Source organism: Syngnathus floridae, chromosome 11 (assembly GCF_059516105.1).
Source record: "Syngnathus floridae isolate MCC-2025c chromosome 11, RoL_Sflo_1.0, whole genome shotgun sequence".
NCBI classification, from domain to species: domain Eukaryota; kingdom Metazoa; phylum Chordata; class Actinopteri; order Syngnathiformes; family Syngnathidae; genus Syngnathus; species Syngnathus floridae.
Window position 1 is genome coordinate 12074162 of NC_142423.1, and position 12912 is coordinate 12087073.

At 45.0% G+C, this 12912-nt stretch overlaps 2 long non-coding RNA genes across 7 annotated transcripts; both read right to left on the reverse strand.

Annotated features, from left to right (window-relative positions):
• Positions 1 to 966: 966 nt before the first annotated feature.
• LOC148391140 (uncharacterized) lies at positions 967 to 7481 on the reverse strand. 6 transcript variants are annotated; one of them, XR_015861481.1, is made up of 5 exons: positions 7270 to 7481; positions 4364 to 4442; positions 2968 to 4298; positions 2077 to 2897; positions 967 to 1821 (listed from the first exon to the last, which is right to left on the reverse strand). It is a non-coding gene; the product is annotated as an uncharacterized LOC148391140 (long non-coding RNA). The 6 variants fall into 6 exon arrangements; XR_015861480.1 differs by lacking the exon at positions 7270 to 7481 and adding an exon at positions 6506 to 6967; XR_015861479.1 differs by lacking the exon at positions 7270 to 7481 and having other exon boundaries at positions 2968 to 3043; positions 3128 to 4298; positions 4364 to 5416.
• Positions 5615 to 6499, reverse strand: LOC148391141 (uncharacterized). Its single transcript, XR_015861482.1, has 3 exons — positions 6162 to 6499; positions 5892 to 6002; positions 5615 to 5789 (listed from the first exon to the last, which is right to left on the reverse strand). It is a non-coding gene; the product is annotated as an uncharacterized LOC148391141 (long non-coding RNA).
• Positions 7482 to 12912: the final 5431 nt, after the last annotated feature.

Below are 12912 nucleotides of genomic sequence, written 5' to 3' on the forward strand. Positions count from 1 at the left end.
GGCTATACAAATAAACTTGACTTGACATTGCTGATGTATCAATGCCCGAGCGATTAGGCACATGGACGGGCAACCCCCAGCCTCGGGTTCGGATACGGCATTGCTCAAATTGGCAAATCTTAGCAAGCTACAGAAGACTTTCTGCATCACATGAATATTTTTTTAGCATGTGGTTTGGAAGTTTATTATGCGAATGAATTTGCTTGCTTTGTACATTTTAGAGACACGCACATTGGCGAGATAGCGGCAGTACTTATGTGTATTTGTTAGGTTGCCTTGGGCAGAACAAACCGCAAAAGACGGGTCACATTGACCCAGCTGTCTAATTGGGGCACCTATCATTTGTAATGTACTTAAAAATTAAAATGATTAAAAATGATCACATAGAGTTAAACAGAGCATCAGACAGTTTGAGGCAAATATCTAGCATGTGGTTTAGACGTCTATCATGCAAATGAGTTTGTTTTGTACTTTCAACACACATGCACATTGGCGAGATAACGGCAGTACTTTATTTCTTAGGTTTTGGGCAAAACAACAAAAGGTGCATCACATTGACCCAGCATCAGACAGGCTGGGGCAAATATGCTGCTACTCGGTGGCAGCACTTTGAATTCATCTAGCTTTTCTGATATGGTCAATTTCATAAGGATGCCGGTATGAAAAAGAACACTCTGGCCTTTACTTCACTCTGAACTGGGTGGTACCACCCAGTACATGTGCCATGGCTGGCCGTGTAGTTACGCAACTCTGCTTTGAATTGAAAGCTAAGGTCCTGGAAGTTTCACGCTATGTTTATAAATTCAATTGACTATAGCAGCAACCTGGACTGGACAGCAACAGCCTTTCTTGTAGTCAGACAGCCAATGAAGACATCAAGCCCTGTAACAAAACATGCAAGAAGTTTCACATTCAAGAGATGCACCATCGATTGAGGCACATCCCGAATGATGACTGACACCAAAGTTGACTTTATTTACAAGACCACCAACAGGAAGCAAACGCACCACTGTTGGTTTTATTCACAAGAATGCCCACATGATGCATGACGATTCAAAACAAACCAAAAAATGGCTCTGACTACATTAAAATAACAGCTTTTACTCATACAGAAAAATGTACCAACATTCTGCAAGATTCTGAGTTCGGTGGCCATTTTAAAGCAGGGTTGCCAAAGATGACTTATTGATCGCAACAGAGACTGTTTGTACGCTTGTCGTTTGCATCTATGGGTGTCTGGCTACTTGGCTTTTGTCAACAATTTAGAATGCATCCAGCTTTTCTTTGTGTAGTTTAAAAAATAAATAAAAAGCCTGACACTGCATATTTAACAAGTCAATTTTGTTTCAGCCTAACTTTACAATTGTCTTATCATTGAGAATGTCTCAAATGATTCCAGTTTGTATGCACGATATACTGCCAATGCTTAAAATGGACCACTTGAATTCAGTTTACAGTTTAATTGCAGTTCAGTGGTACACACACAATTACAGTACAAAGAGTTCACTTCATGTATTTAAAAAACACAACAAAACAATATTGCAAAAATGACGCAGCGCTGAGAAAGAGAGGCCTCATGCAGACGGCCAGTGTGCACACCCAGTGAAAAAGTGGAAGGAGGGAGGGAGGGAAAGAAAGAAAGTACAAAAGGAAAAACAGTCATACTCTCCTTAAATACTGGCTGGGCGCTCTGCCCTCTCCGTATCCGCACCCGTCCGCCTCGTGTCGGCCGCTCATCACGTGCGAAGGTCGGGTGATGGTTGGCTTCTCCCCCCCGCCGGCCGGTAGTCGACGTTTGGACTCATCCTCCGCCTCGTGCCACTGCAAAAAGAAAAACGGCACTCTGTTGCATGCGGTTCACTTCTGTGGACGTACTCATTACCTGTCTATTAAAGCTTGCTCCTATTTTAAGCTCCCTTTATTAATAGCGTATGCACACATGAATGTTTGTTTTCTTTTTATGTCTGTTCCTATATGAAGAATTCAATGCTTATAATTTCTTTCTTTGATGTAAAGTGCTTTGAGCTGCATTTCTTGTATGAAAGGTGCTCTACAAATAAAGTTTTTTATTATTACCCTCTGGTCTCGCGGTCCTGTCCAGTCCCTCTGTGCAGGCACTCGTCCGATCCACTGCCCCAGCAATCCTGAAAGGCAGCCATATTGTGGTGGTTTTGGCAAGGGGAAAAATTTCACTAGCACCCCCCCAACCTTGACTAAGATAAGTTTGAATCAGGTAACTAGCGGCACGCACGGGCTGGCGCATGTCTCATACGGCCCTCCCGCATTGGAGCGATCCGGGTTATGAAATGTTTAACCCCTTACAAAAAGGGAGGGAGGGAGGCAGGGAGGGAGCGAGAGAGCGAGAGGAGACAAGAGGCTTTGGTGCGCACTTAACCGCAACCGGCCAGTTCCCCCTGAGTAGAGCTGGCTTGGCCCCGAGAGGAAAAAAAGAGGAAAACGTGACGTCACGGAGAGCGTCACGGAGAATCTCCTTGTCCTCGACACCGTCGACGACACTGGGACCCAGAATGGCAGACATTATACACTGGTATTCCACAAAGGGCAAGGTATAGCCACGTTCCACCCTGAGTGCACCAGGCCATGTAGGTACTGCCGGGCGCGTTGGAGAAAGAGAGCGAGAGAGAGAGGGGGGGGGGGGGGGGAGGCAGGGGGTGTCTACTTTGCCGATTCGTATCTAGAGGGTCACAGCAACCCACATGCCCGTGCGTGCTACTAGTTACCCTATTCAAACAGGGGTAGGGAAAGCACAAAAGAAAAAAACAAAGTCATACTCCTCCGAAACGCTGGCTGCATCTGCACCCATCAGTCTCGTGTGGGCCGCTCGTCACGGGCCAAGGTCCGGGTCTGCTCCGGCCGTTGTTGGACTCGTCTTTCGCCTCACACAAGTGCAAAAAGACAAACGGCACTCAGTTGCATGCGGTTCACTTCTGTCAACGTACTCTTTACCTGCCCCCTCCCTGGTCTTGTGGGTGCAGCCCAGTCCCTCTCGGTGCAGGCTGGCGCTCGCCCCATCCGCTGCCAGCTGAAAGGCAGAAAAATAAGGAAATCAAATTAAAACCAACAAGTGTGTACACTACGCTTGCAGATTGGATTGCCATGTCACCACCTCTGGCCAGCCTTGGCCAGTCATGCATCAGGCTCCTCTTCAACACTTGGTGACTGCTTTCTTTGGGTGATTCCTTCCTTTGCAACCCGCTCACCAATCGCGGGTCTGGTGGCCTCCGTCCACCGGCTCTTCGTTTCATCCATCTTCTCTTCCACCTTGCAAGACAAGCACAAAAGTCTCGCTGCGCCGTCGCTTGCGCTTGCCGTCGCTTGCGCTTGCCGTCGCTTGCGCTTGCCGTCGCTTGCGCTTGCCGTCGCTTGCGCGGTCGCTTGCGCGGTCGCTTGCGCGGTCGCTTGCGCGGTCGCTTGCGCGGTCGCTTGCGCGGTCGCTTGCGCGGTCGCTTGCGCTTGCTGTCGCTGCGCGGTCGCTTGCGCTTGCTGTCGCTGCGCGGTCGCTGCGCGGTCGCTTGCGCTTGCTGTCGCTGCGCGGTCGCTTGCGCTTGCAGTCGCTTGCGCTTGCCGTCGCTGCGCGGTCGCTTGCCGTCGCTGCGCGGTCGCTTGCCGTCGCTGCGCGTTTGGCACTCAATGAGGGCTGTACAACATTTTGGAAAATTGATATGGCAGTATTGGGCCAGACTACTGCATTGAGGCAAGCTGTGCAAAATTCTTGGATGGAGGTTAACTATTTGATCGCAATGAGATCAGTTAGATTAGTTAACTTTAACTTACATCAATGACTTATCGTCTTAACTCATTACAAATAGTTAGGCAAGAAAACGTGTTTCATTTGAGACATGGAAAAAAAAATCTTTGCTGTCTTAAAGTGCATGTCAATAACCTAGACCACCATATGGAAGTTTTCCAATACACGTGCAGCCCTACACACATCACCATTGGTGTCCAAATGGCAGCCTCGGGGCAACTTGATCAACACACCACACGATTGAACACAACACTGCTTTGTAGCACTAAATATCAATGGCAACATTTCGTGATTGATTTAATGAATTTGCGTTAAAGAATTCTGAATTTGTTTCAGTATGCAGCCCTCAAGCAGACATTGGGACACCGCTGGTGTAATTTAAAAAATAAAAAAAATAAAAAAATCATTTCACACGTTTAAGCTGCGCAGTTCGACGCCTCCAGGGAAGCGGGTCTCCCTCAAAACTTCAGAGCGATGCCACAGCAGTCCGTTCACCTCTGATCCGATCGTGTCACATCCCGGTCGCCATCTGCAGAAACAGAAACAAATGTTAGAAACTCAAAGAGCACCCCAAGTTGTCGGTCACTTGCTTACTTGATCACAGCGGCTAGCTACTATTGGTGACCGTCGCCGGGTCGGATCGGGCTGTGCGCCCCCCCCTTTTGCGTCCGGCCTGCAAATGGCAGAACATGCAATGAGTTGGGCGCTGCTCGCATCATTACGTCTTCCTCGTGGACCGGCTCGCCCAAACACCGCCCCCTACACCTAGACAACAAAGGCCACACAGCTTAGATCAATCACGACAGTGGTAGGTTAGAAAAAGACAAAATGTCTCGCTCCAATGCTGTCCTACGCCTAGGGGAGAACAAAGAACGCAAGTACCACAGTGGTGGTAGGTTAGGGTTAGATGAAGTGCAACAGTGGCAGGTTAGAGAAAGACAAAATGGTACAAGTCAAATTGCAAAATTGGACATTCAGGGTCGGCTCGCTCCAATGCCGCCCTACACCGATGGGGGAGAACAAAGAACGCAGCAAGCACGACAGTGGCAGGTTAGAAAAAAAAGACACAAAATGGTACAAGTCATATGGCAAGCTTGGACATCAAAGTTCAGTTTTGTCTCCATCCAAGTCACCACGTCCTCCCCCAAGTGAGCCGTCAATGGCAACCAAGCACAAGACACCGCTGGATCCAGATAAGCCACAACCTCTTAAGCAAGACCAACCGTCAGACCCCCAAACACTGTCCACACCTGCAACCTTTCCGTCGTGCACCCATAACCAAAGGCAACCACACTGCCCCCTCCTGGGCACATGATCCGCACATGTTGACTTTTGCTTTGGATAGGCCATTGCTCCTTTGGATAGGCCATTGCTCCTTTGGATAGGCCATTGCTCCTTTGGATAGGCCTATGCTCCTTTGGATAGGCCATTGCTCCTTTGGATAGGCCATTGCTCCTTTGGATAGGCCATTGCTCCTTTGGATAGGCCATTGCTCCTTTGGATAGGCCATTGCTCCTTTGGATAGGCCATTGCTCCTTTGGATAGGCCATTGCTCCTTTGGATTGGCCATTGCTCCTTTGGATTGGCCATTGCTCCTTTGGATTGGCCATGGCTCCTTTGGATTGGCCATGGCTCCTTTGGATTGGCCATGGCTCCTTTGGATTGGCCATTGCTCCTTTGGATAGGCCATTGCTCCTTTGGATAGGCCATTGCTCCTTTGGATAGGCCATTGCTCCTTTGGATTGGCCATTGCTCCTTTGGATTGGCCATTGCTCCTTTGGATTGGCCATGGCTCCTTTGGATTGGCCATTGCTCCTTTGGATTGGCCATTGCTCCTTTGGATTGGCCATTGCTCCTTTGGATTGGCCATTGCTCCTTTGGATTGGCCATTGCTCCTTTGAATAGGCCATTGCTCTTTTGGATTAGCCATTGCTCCTTTGGATTGGCCATGGCTCCTTTGGATTGGCCATTGTGCCTTTCATATGGAATTATACTTTTCCCATTCAGCTCCTCTTGCAGCCTACAATAACACACAGACAGTCATTAATTGTGTGCAGGGAAGCTAAAACTCGACAACCATTGTGTGTTGGGAAGCTGAAACTTGACAAAAACAGGTTTTCACCTGGTTTAGGACTACTCTTCCTCAGTGTCCTCAGCATCACTGAAATAGCTCCTCAAGAGCCTCCGGTTCTCTTTGTATAGAAGGATGCTGGCTGGGCAGCCTTTTCTCGTGCTACAAAAGACAAACAGAAGTTATTGCAACAAAAGTAGATATTTTAATTTTATACATACTAAGAGTTTTGCAGTTGAAAAAATATATCATCATATTGTAGTAAATTATAATAATTCAGGATTATAATTCATATTTTAATTTCATCATTCATCAACTCACCTCACATTGGACAGATGATCCAGGTTGGCGGCGTCCAAAACGGGAGAAAATAACACGCGCAAATGTTTGTTGCGTAACGGAACGAGAGCGGGCGGGCGCCATCTTTGAATGGATTTGCTCTGATTTGGACATGACGTAACAAATTCGGTACATTTATCAGTTTGCATAACATGGAAATGGCACACGCATAATATAAACTAATATTAAAATGGTTTAGTTGACTAGAGTCAAACTAACATTTCCTATAGTCAGACAAACACGCGCTTATCGGCGGCGTCATTTATGAACCTTCTACAAACAAACGAATGAAAAAAAATGCTGGCGACAAACATTTGCTCCCTTACCTGAGAAAATGCCACGCGCTCGGTGGCACCTGCATTTGAGAACTCCCCTTGAGCGCGAAAATCGTGCAACAAACACGGCGTCCGTCGTGAAAAACGGCAGGAGACGACAAACATTTGCTAGCATGCGAGCTTACCTGAGAAACCGTCGCCGCCACGCGCTCGGTGGCACCTGCATATGATAACTCCCCTTGAGCACACCTGTCTTCAATTCACCTAAAGCCCTGACGTCACATCCGTCAATTCAAATCTTCTTCTCCTAATCGTCCAACGGCGCTCGGCACACTGTCGCCACCAGGTGGTCGCCTGTCATGGTGACTACTATGGAAAGGGTTGCTTCGGACTGTCCGTTAAAACTTTGAACACCGAACATGTTTAGATGGATACCCTGCAGTCGTGATGTGCATTCCAGTTCTTTTAGGTGAACGAATCTTTAGAATCCGTTCACTCAAAAGATTCGTTCAAACGAATCGTTCAACGAACCCCCCCCCACACACACACACAAACACAATGATACGGCTTTTTTTTTTTTTTTTTTAATAACATCCAGTGGAAATAACCCATACACATCAAACAATACAACGACCCCAAAATTATTATACATGATAATAATTGGCTCGGGTAATTAACACATTTCTTTCTATAATACAACACTTACACACTGATTCGTTGGCAACACTCTCACCCGTTCGTGAACGGGAAGTCGCGTCACTGACTCGTTCCCTCACTGAAAGAAGTCGTTATGTTTGAACGAATCGTTCACTCACCAGCCAACACTAGTTTGGCGATCCTGTTGATAATGCGCTCGGTATTTAATGTTGGACGATTTCCTACGGCACAGCTGAAGATCTCTCACGGCACACCAGTGTGCCACTGGTTGGGAAACACTGGTCTAAGGCACGGTGTCATCCTGATGCGTCATTCTGAATCACGATTAAGCACCTTTAGTGCTCCTCTGGCAAGCTGATGCACAATTTGATGTGTGCCCTACATTTGATGATGACTGTTTGCTTGGCGCAAAAAAAAAAAAAAAATCCTTATTATTTATCACAAGACATACTGGCATATTAGACAATTACCTTGCTGGTAGAACAAACAGTTTCTACAACAAAATTACATTCAGCCCAGAAGCCAAAATAATGAGCCATTGAGCTGATTTAAAAAAAATTCAGGAGAGACGCACTAACGTGAAATGCACTCGACTGTGACATCTTTTGCGCCTGAAGCAACTTGATGTGATTTTTTTTCATACCTTTGTATGTATCTGCTGGATTTATTTATTTACTTCATTTATGAAGGTAATTAAATACTCTGTATCAAATCATGTTGGGGAAATGGTGCAATGGTTACAGGTAACAAAAGAAATGCTTTCTGCTTAATTGAAAATGCATCCTGTAGTTTCACACTGCAGAAGCAAATGATTGAGCCCCCAATAAGGTGTGGCAGATGAGAGAAGCTTGAAAGCAAAAACTAAAATAATACAACAAAAGCATGTGGCTTTCCTGACATTTTGATCCAAGTTGGCAATCATCCAAATACTATCTTAAAAACAACTCTTGCAGACAGTGCGTAGGTCTGTGTGGAGAGTGCCAGGATGTGCTGGACTGATATTTCCTCTAACTTACACCAAGGCAGCCGTCAGTAAGACTGATGCCACAGAAAAGGTCTATAGTTGCGTGTAATCTTGTGATAGATAGTTGTGTCATTTAATTTTATATGGGAAACGAGTTTTGAAGGAAACAAACCCAAACTGCTCTCACCAAGACTGACATTTGGCTCAATATTTATTTATGAATGAAGCAAAACCACCACAACCTTTACAGCATTGCAAAATGCAAATGAAACAAATGTTACAAACTCTTTATTCGTGAATTCAAGTCACCCTGGACTTGGTAAACAAACTGGCTTAGCCCATAGCAAAAGGGAGAAGACGGTTCAAATATCAGCCTATCACAGTCCCGGCTTCCAAGGTACACTGTGCTTTGTTAGACTCCTAATGTGCACTCTTTGTGATATGCTTGTTGCCATGGTAACGGTTGTTTTCACAATGAGTATGTGGAGGATGGCAGCAGTATTGCAATGCTTTGCGTCAGTAATGATAGCTCAGCTTTTCCTGGAACTTTGCAACAAATGAGGTGAAACGGGACAGACAAAACCAACAAAAACAAACAAACAAATCTGTTGAGTTATGGATGACTGAAAAATGAAACTGTTTATCTTAGCCTGAAATGTAAAAAAAAAAAAAAACGTCCACTAATGTCACACTGCTGCACCTGCCACATATAGTGTAAGTCATGTTGACTTTGGCCTGAGGACTAAAACACCAAGGAGTGACTTACCTGCTCAGGCCGAGTTGAATAATTTACCTCGTTCAGGGTAGTTCAAACAATAATGGATGAGTGGGAGTTCCCCTTGGCACCTCCCCGGGGACATGCAGAAGTTGGAGCACCCACTCTAATTGCTAACTCTTGTCCAATAGAAGCTTTTAATTAGAGTGCACGGAGTGCGCTGGAGTCTTCTCGAAGCTCCGCTTGTCAGCCTTTGGCGTGACGAGAAAAGTGGTCCTCCTATGGCCACACTCATAACTGCGGAAATCACATGAAGGCATAATGTCTGTGACTGTAGGAAGGGAAATGAACAGAATCAATCCTGAGATTTCAAAATATCTTTATTGTTGTCTTGTCTGACCACTCATCCCTTGTCCAAATTAAAGCCCAGCCTATTTTTGCCAAATGGCGGTTTATGCAACTGCGTGGACATCTTGATTGAGCACGACAAAAGTGCAATGAAGAGCCATCATACCAGCCCCCCCCACCCCTTGTAAACCATTGGCGCCACAATCCCCCGCCTCCGCTTCACAGGGCTGCCGACCAAGCATCTCCAAGCCACCCACCCTACCACCCATCCTCAACCCATATGCACTTGTCACCTTCCTAATGTATACGTTACCATGGAAAAGTCCATTTAATTATATATATTTTCACTTCTTTCATTTTGATTTTCAACATTTGCTGGAGAAGTCATTGATACATGATTGACTTGATTATATTGTCCCTCTTGACTTTTACATTCCGTTGTTGTTACATCAACAAAATATTTCTGTTGTTGCCATTATTAGAAAGGCATAATATTTTGCATGGTTGACGCCTACGCAGTATCAAAGAAGCGTTCTTTTTGTCCACGTCTGGCTTTGCACCATCAAATGTCCAAATTGTGAAAACAGGATTTAGCAGATTACGCCATTGTTGATTCGGTTCAAACATACGACAGTAGCTTCTCTATTTTTAGTACAGAAACCTGAAATTAAAAAAGGGCGGTTGGGATCCGTGTATTGTGAGTTGGGATTGTGGATGCTGTTGGAAATTGCAACTCTCAAATTTCAATTGTTTTGCATGAATTCTTTTTTAAGGATGTGACTGGAATTAACTGCTCTAAGCAGGAGACAACTTTCCTCAAATTAATCACGGAGTCGTCCGTGCTTTTTCAATGCTTCTGATAACTACGGCAATTAGTTGCAACATCTGGGTCTGTTGGAAAGGAACAAGATGTTTTCTTCCTGCCAATGTTCTCTCGACAGTGTCTGGGCAAATGCAGTCCATTTTTGGCAGTCAATGGACTGGCTCTCGTCTTCCTCAAGTGATCTTGTTCTCTACCCACAAGCACACGTCGACCACAACTCACCACCTACCACTTGCTCGTAATGCAGACACCGTGTGGGGGTTTGTGAACATCAAGTTTAATTCACACGCCAGCTCGCTATTAAAACGTATTTTATACCTGATTATCATCGATTTTTTTTAAATGAATAGCCTTTCTGTTTAATGGAGAGTCTCACACTCTCCACCTGTGTCTTCCATTTATCATTGTGCATGCTGTCAAAAACAGAAGCTCCTGCTGGAGTTTGTGCGTCTGCGGTCGAGCCTTCTAGTCCGAGCTCATAGAAGTCCTCGGAGGATCCACAGAGCGAGGCTTGCCGTAGGACATACAGTCATGCTCATATTTTTACATACCCTGACAGAATTTGGCCATTTTCCGGATAGTAGGACTGATAGACTTTAAATTTACAGTTGGGGTATTGGTCAGGTAAGGCCTTTTAAAATCATAATAACTGAAATCACCAAGATTTGGCCAGATAACCTTTACACATTTTGACATATATCATATCAAGAACTCAGTCCAACCCAGCGGCGCCTGGAAAACCGACTTTAAACCGATGATGATGATGATGATGATGACACACGCAGGTTTGAATGACTGTGACTAAATTGTAATATCCGTATATTTTTGTCGAGCTGTTGCTAGATTTCATGGCATCGGCTGTATATTACATTATGCAATCGAGAACAGATTCTCATTTGGCAGCGTAAAACAAAGCAAAATAAAAGCAAATATAGTGTGCAGTGTGATATCGTGAGATATCATCATCAAGCATATCGTAAAAAGTCAATGACCAGCATCTGTGCTCCACCCGGCGCAGTGAAACATTGGGAAACCAAATATTTGTATATTTGTCAACACAATGGTGCTTTTGTGATAAACAGCGTGTGAGACAGACAATAAACACCATGTGTTAGCCGCTTAACCCAAAATATGTTTGGAGGGAGTAGATTGTTGAGCAGCACCAATCATTGCAACTGGCCAGCCTGAAGGATAAACATTGTTTGTGTCCAGTGGGCACAGAGCCAGAGACAACTGGGTTGTAATACCAACACAACAGTTCTGTTTATTTCAAAATGCTTCTGTGCTGAATAGAGACTCCGCCTGGGAGTCGGGATTTATCAAGGCATTGACAATGCTCAAAAGGGGGATTCAAAATCAGCGGGTTGCACCGGGCATCCGCTGTGCTATGCACGTCACTGCTTTCTATTCCCAGAAAATTTGGTTCTTGGAGGGTCTCTGCAGAGAATTAGTGACGTCTTTAACCTCAGGCTCTCCAGAGCCATTTTGCATTTTCTGTTACCTCAAGAGAGCTAAATCTGACATTTAGGTGGTGCTGTTTTGGGGGTAAGCAATACCCATGACATAACCATAAATGTTTGCACGAATGGTCAGGATCGTTTTGCCTCCAATTCTATTTCCAATGGCTGAATGAATATTAAATGAATACTTCTTTGAATTATGGAAGCGGTGCTCCGTTTGTCAGCGGAGGCCGCTAGGATGTTTCCTGCTGACATTTTAGCTCGGGATTATCGGACCAACGATAGAGCAGGGACACTTCTCCCGCTTCTCCCCAGCATCGTGCTTTGCTTCTGGAAGAGATGCAATCATAGATAGAAAATCCATTCCCCGAAGACATTGTGAAATGGATGTAGAATGAATAGAAGCTTGTTCACTTAAAAAAATCAATTTTCCTCATATCTACAGTAATATGAGATTTCTTGTCTACGGGGATCTGTGCCGACAAAACCAAGTCAAGCTGAGTATTTGTAAAGCTTAATTTTCAAGCTTAATGTCAGCAACAGAAATTGCTAACGCGCACCATCCACGATCATCCATGAAATGATATCGTGCTTAAGTATAAACTCCGAGTCAAAACAAAGTCAACACTTCAGGGAAGTTCATCCATGCTGAGATCCGCCAATCATGGCAAACATTCTGTGCGATTGCATTCTAAACGCACTCGCCAGGCACCGTGGGAGGCTAAAGACATGATGTCAGCAATAATCTCACGCTGCATGTAGGATTGATTCATTTTGGCTCACTCTTCCCTGTGACTGCATTCACCTTTTCAATTCACTGACGCACGTTCCGGGATATATGTGAAGTCGACACATACTGATAATCGTTAATCGTGCAGATCGTGTGCTGGCCGCACAATGTGTGTTGATATCACGAGATGATCGTTGCAATATTTATGACTAATGGAGGGAGTATTCTTATTTCCCCACAGGAGCATCATTACAAGAGGAAGTATGAATACTGTATACTGAGCACATGTTTTGATAATTTGAAAAGGAGGAGTGGAGTGCAAAAAAACATGGTGCTCCAAGCATAGAAGGAACATCTTTCCTCACAGGAATTGTTAAGGAGACAATTAGAGTCCTCTTTTAACACCCCTGCTGCGTAATGTTTTCCTCCTAAAAATAATCACCTTCTCTCTACCTTGATACACACACCAAAATAATCTGTAGCATTTAAAATATGTTGAAATTAATTTGCATCCTGCAGCAGCCATTTAACAAATGGAAAACTCCAAATGAATCCATGTCATGTTTCTACCAAGAAAAGATGGCGAGAGAGGGCTAATCAGTCTCGACTAATGTGGGAAGAGCAAAGGATGTGCGACAAAACGCTGCATGTTCAAGTGGCATCCATGTTATCGCTTTGCAGCGCATAAATACGGCACCCACCCACCACTGCCATCGGCTCAGAACACACACACACACACCTCATTCACACATTCATTCATC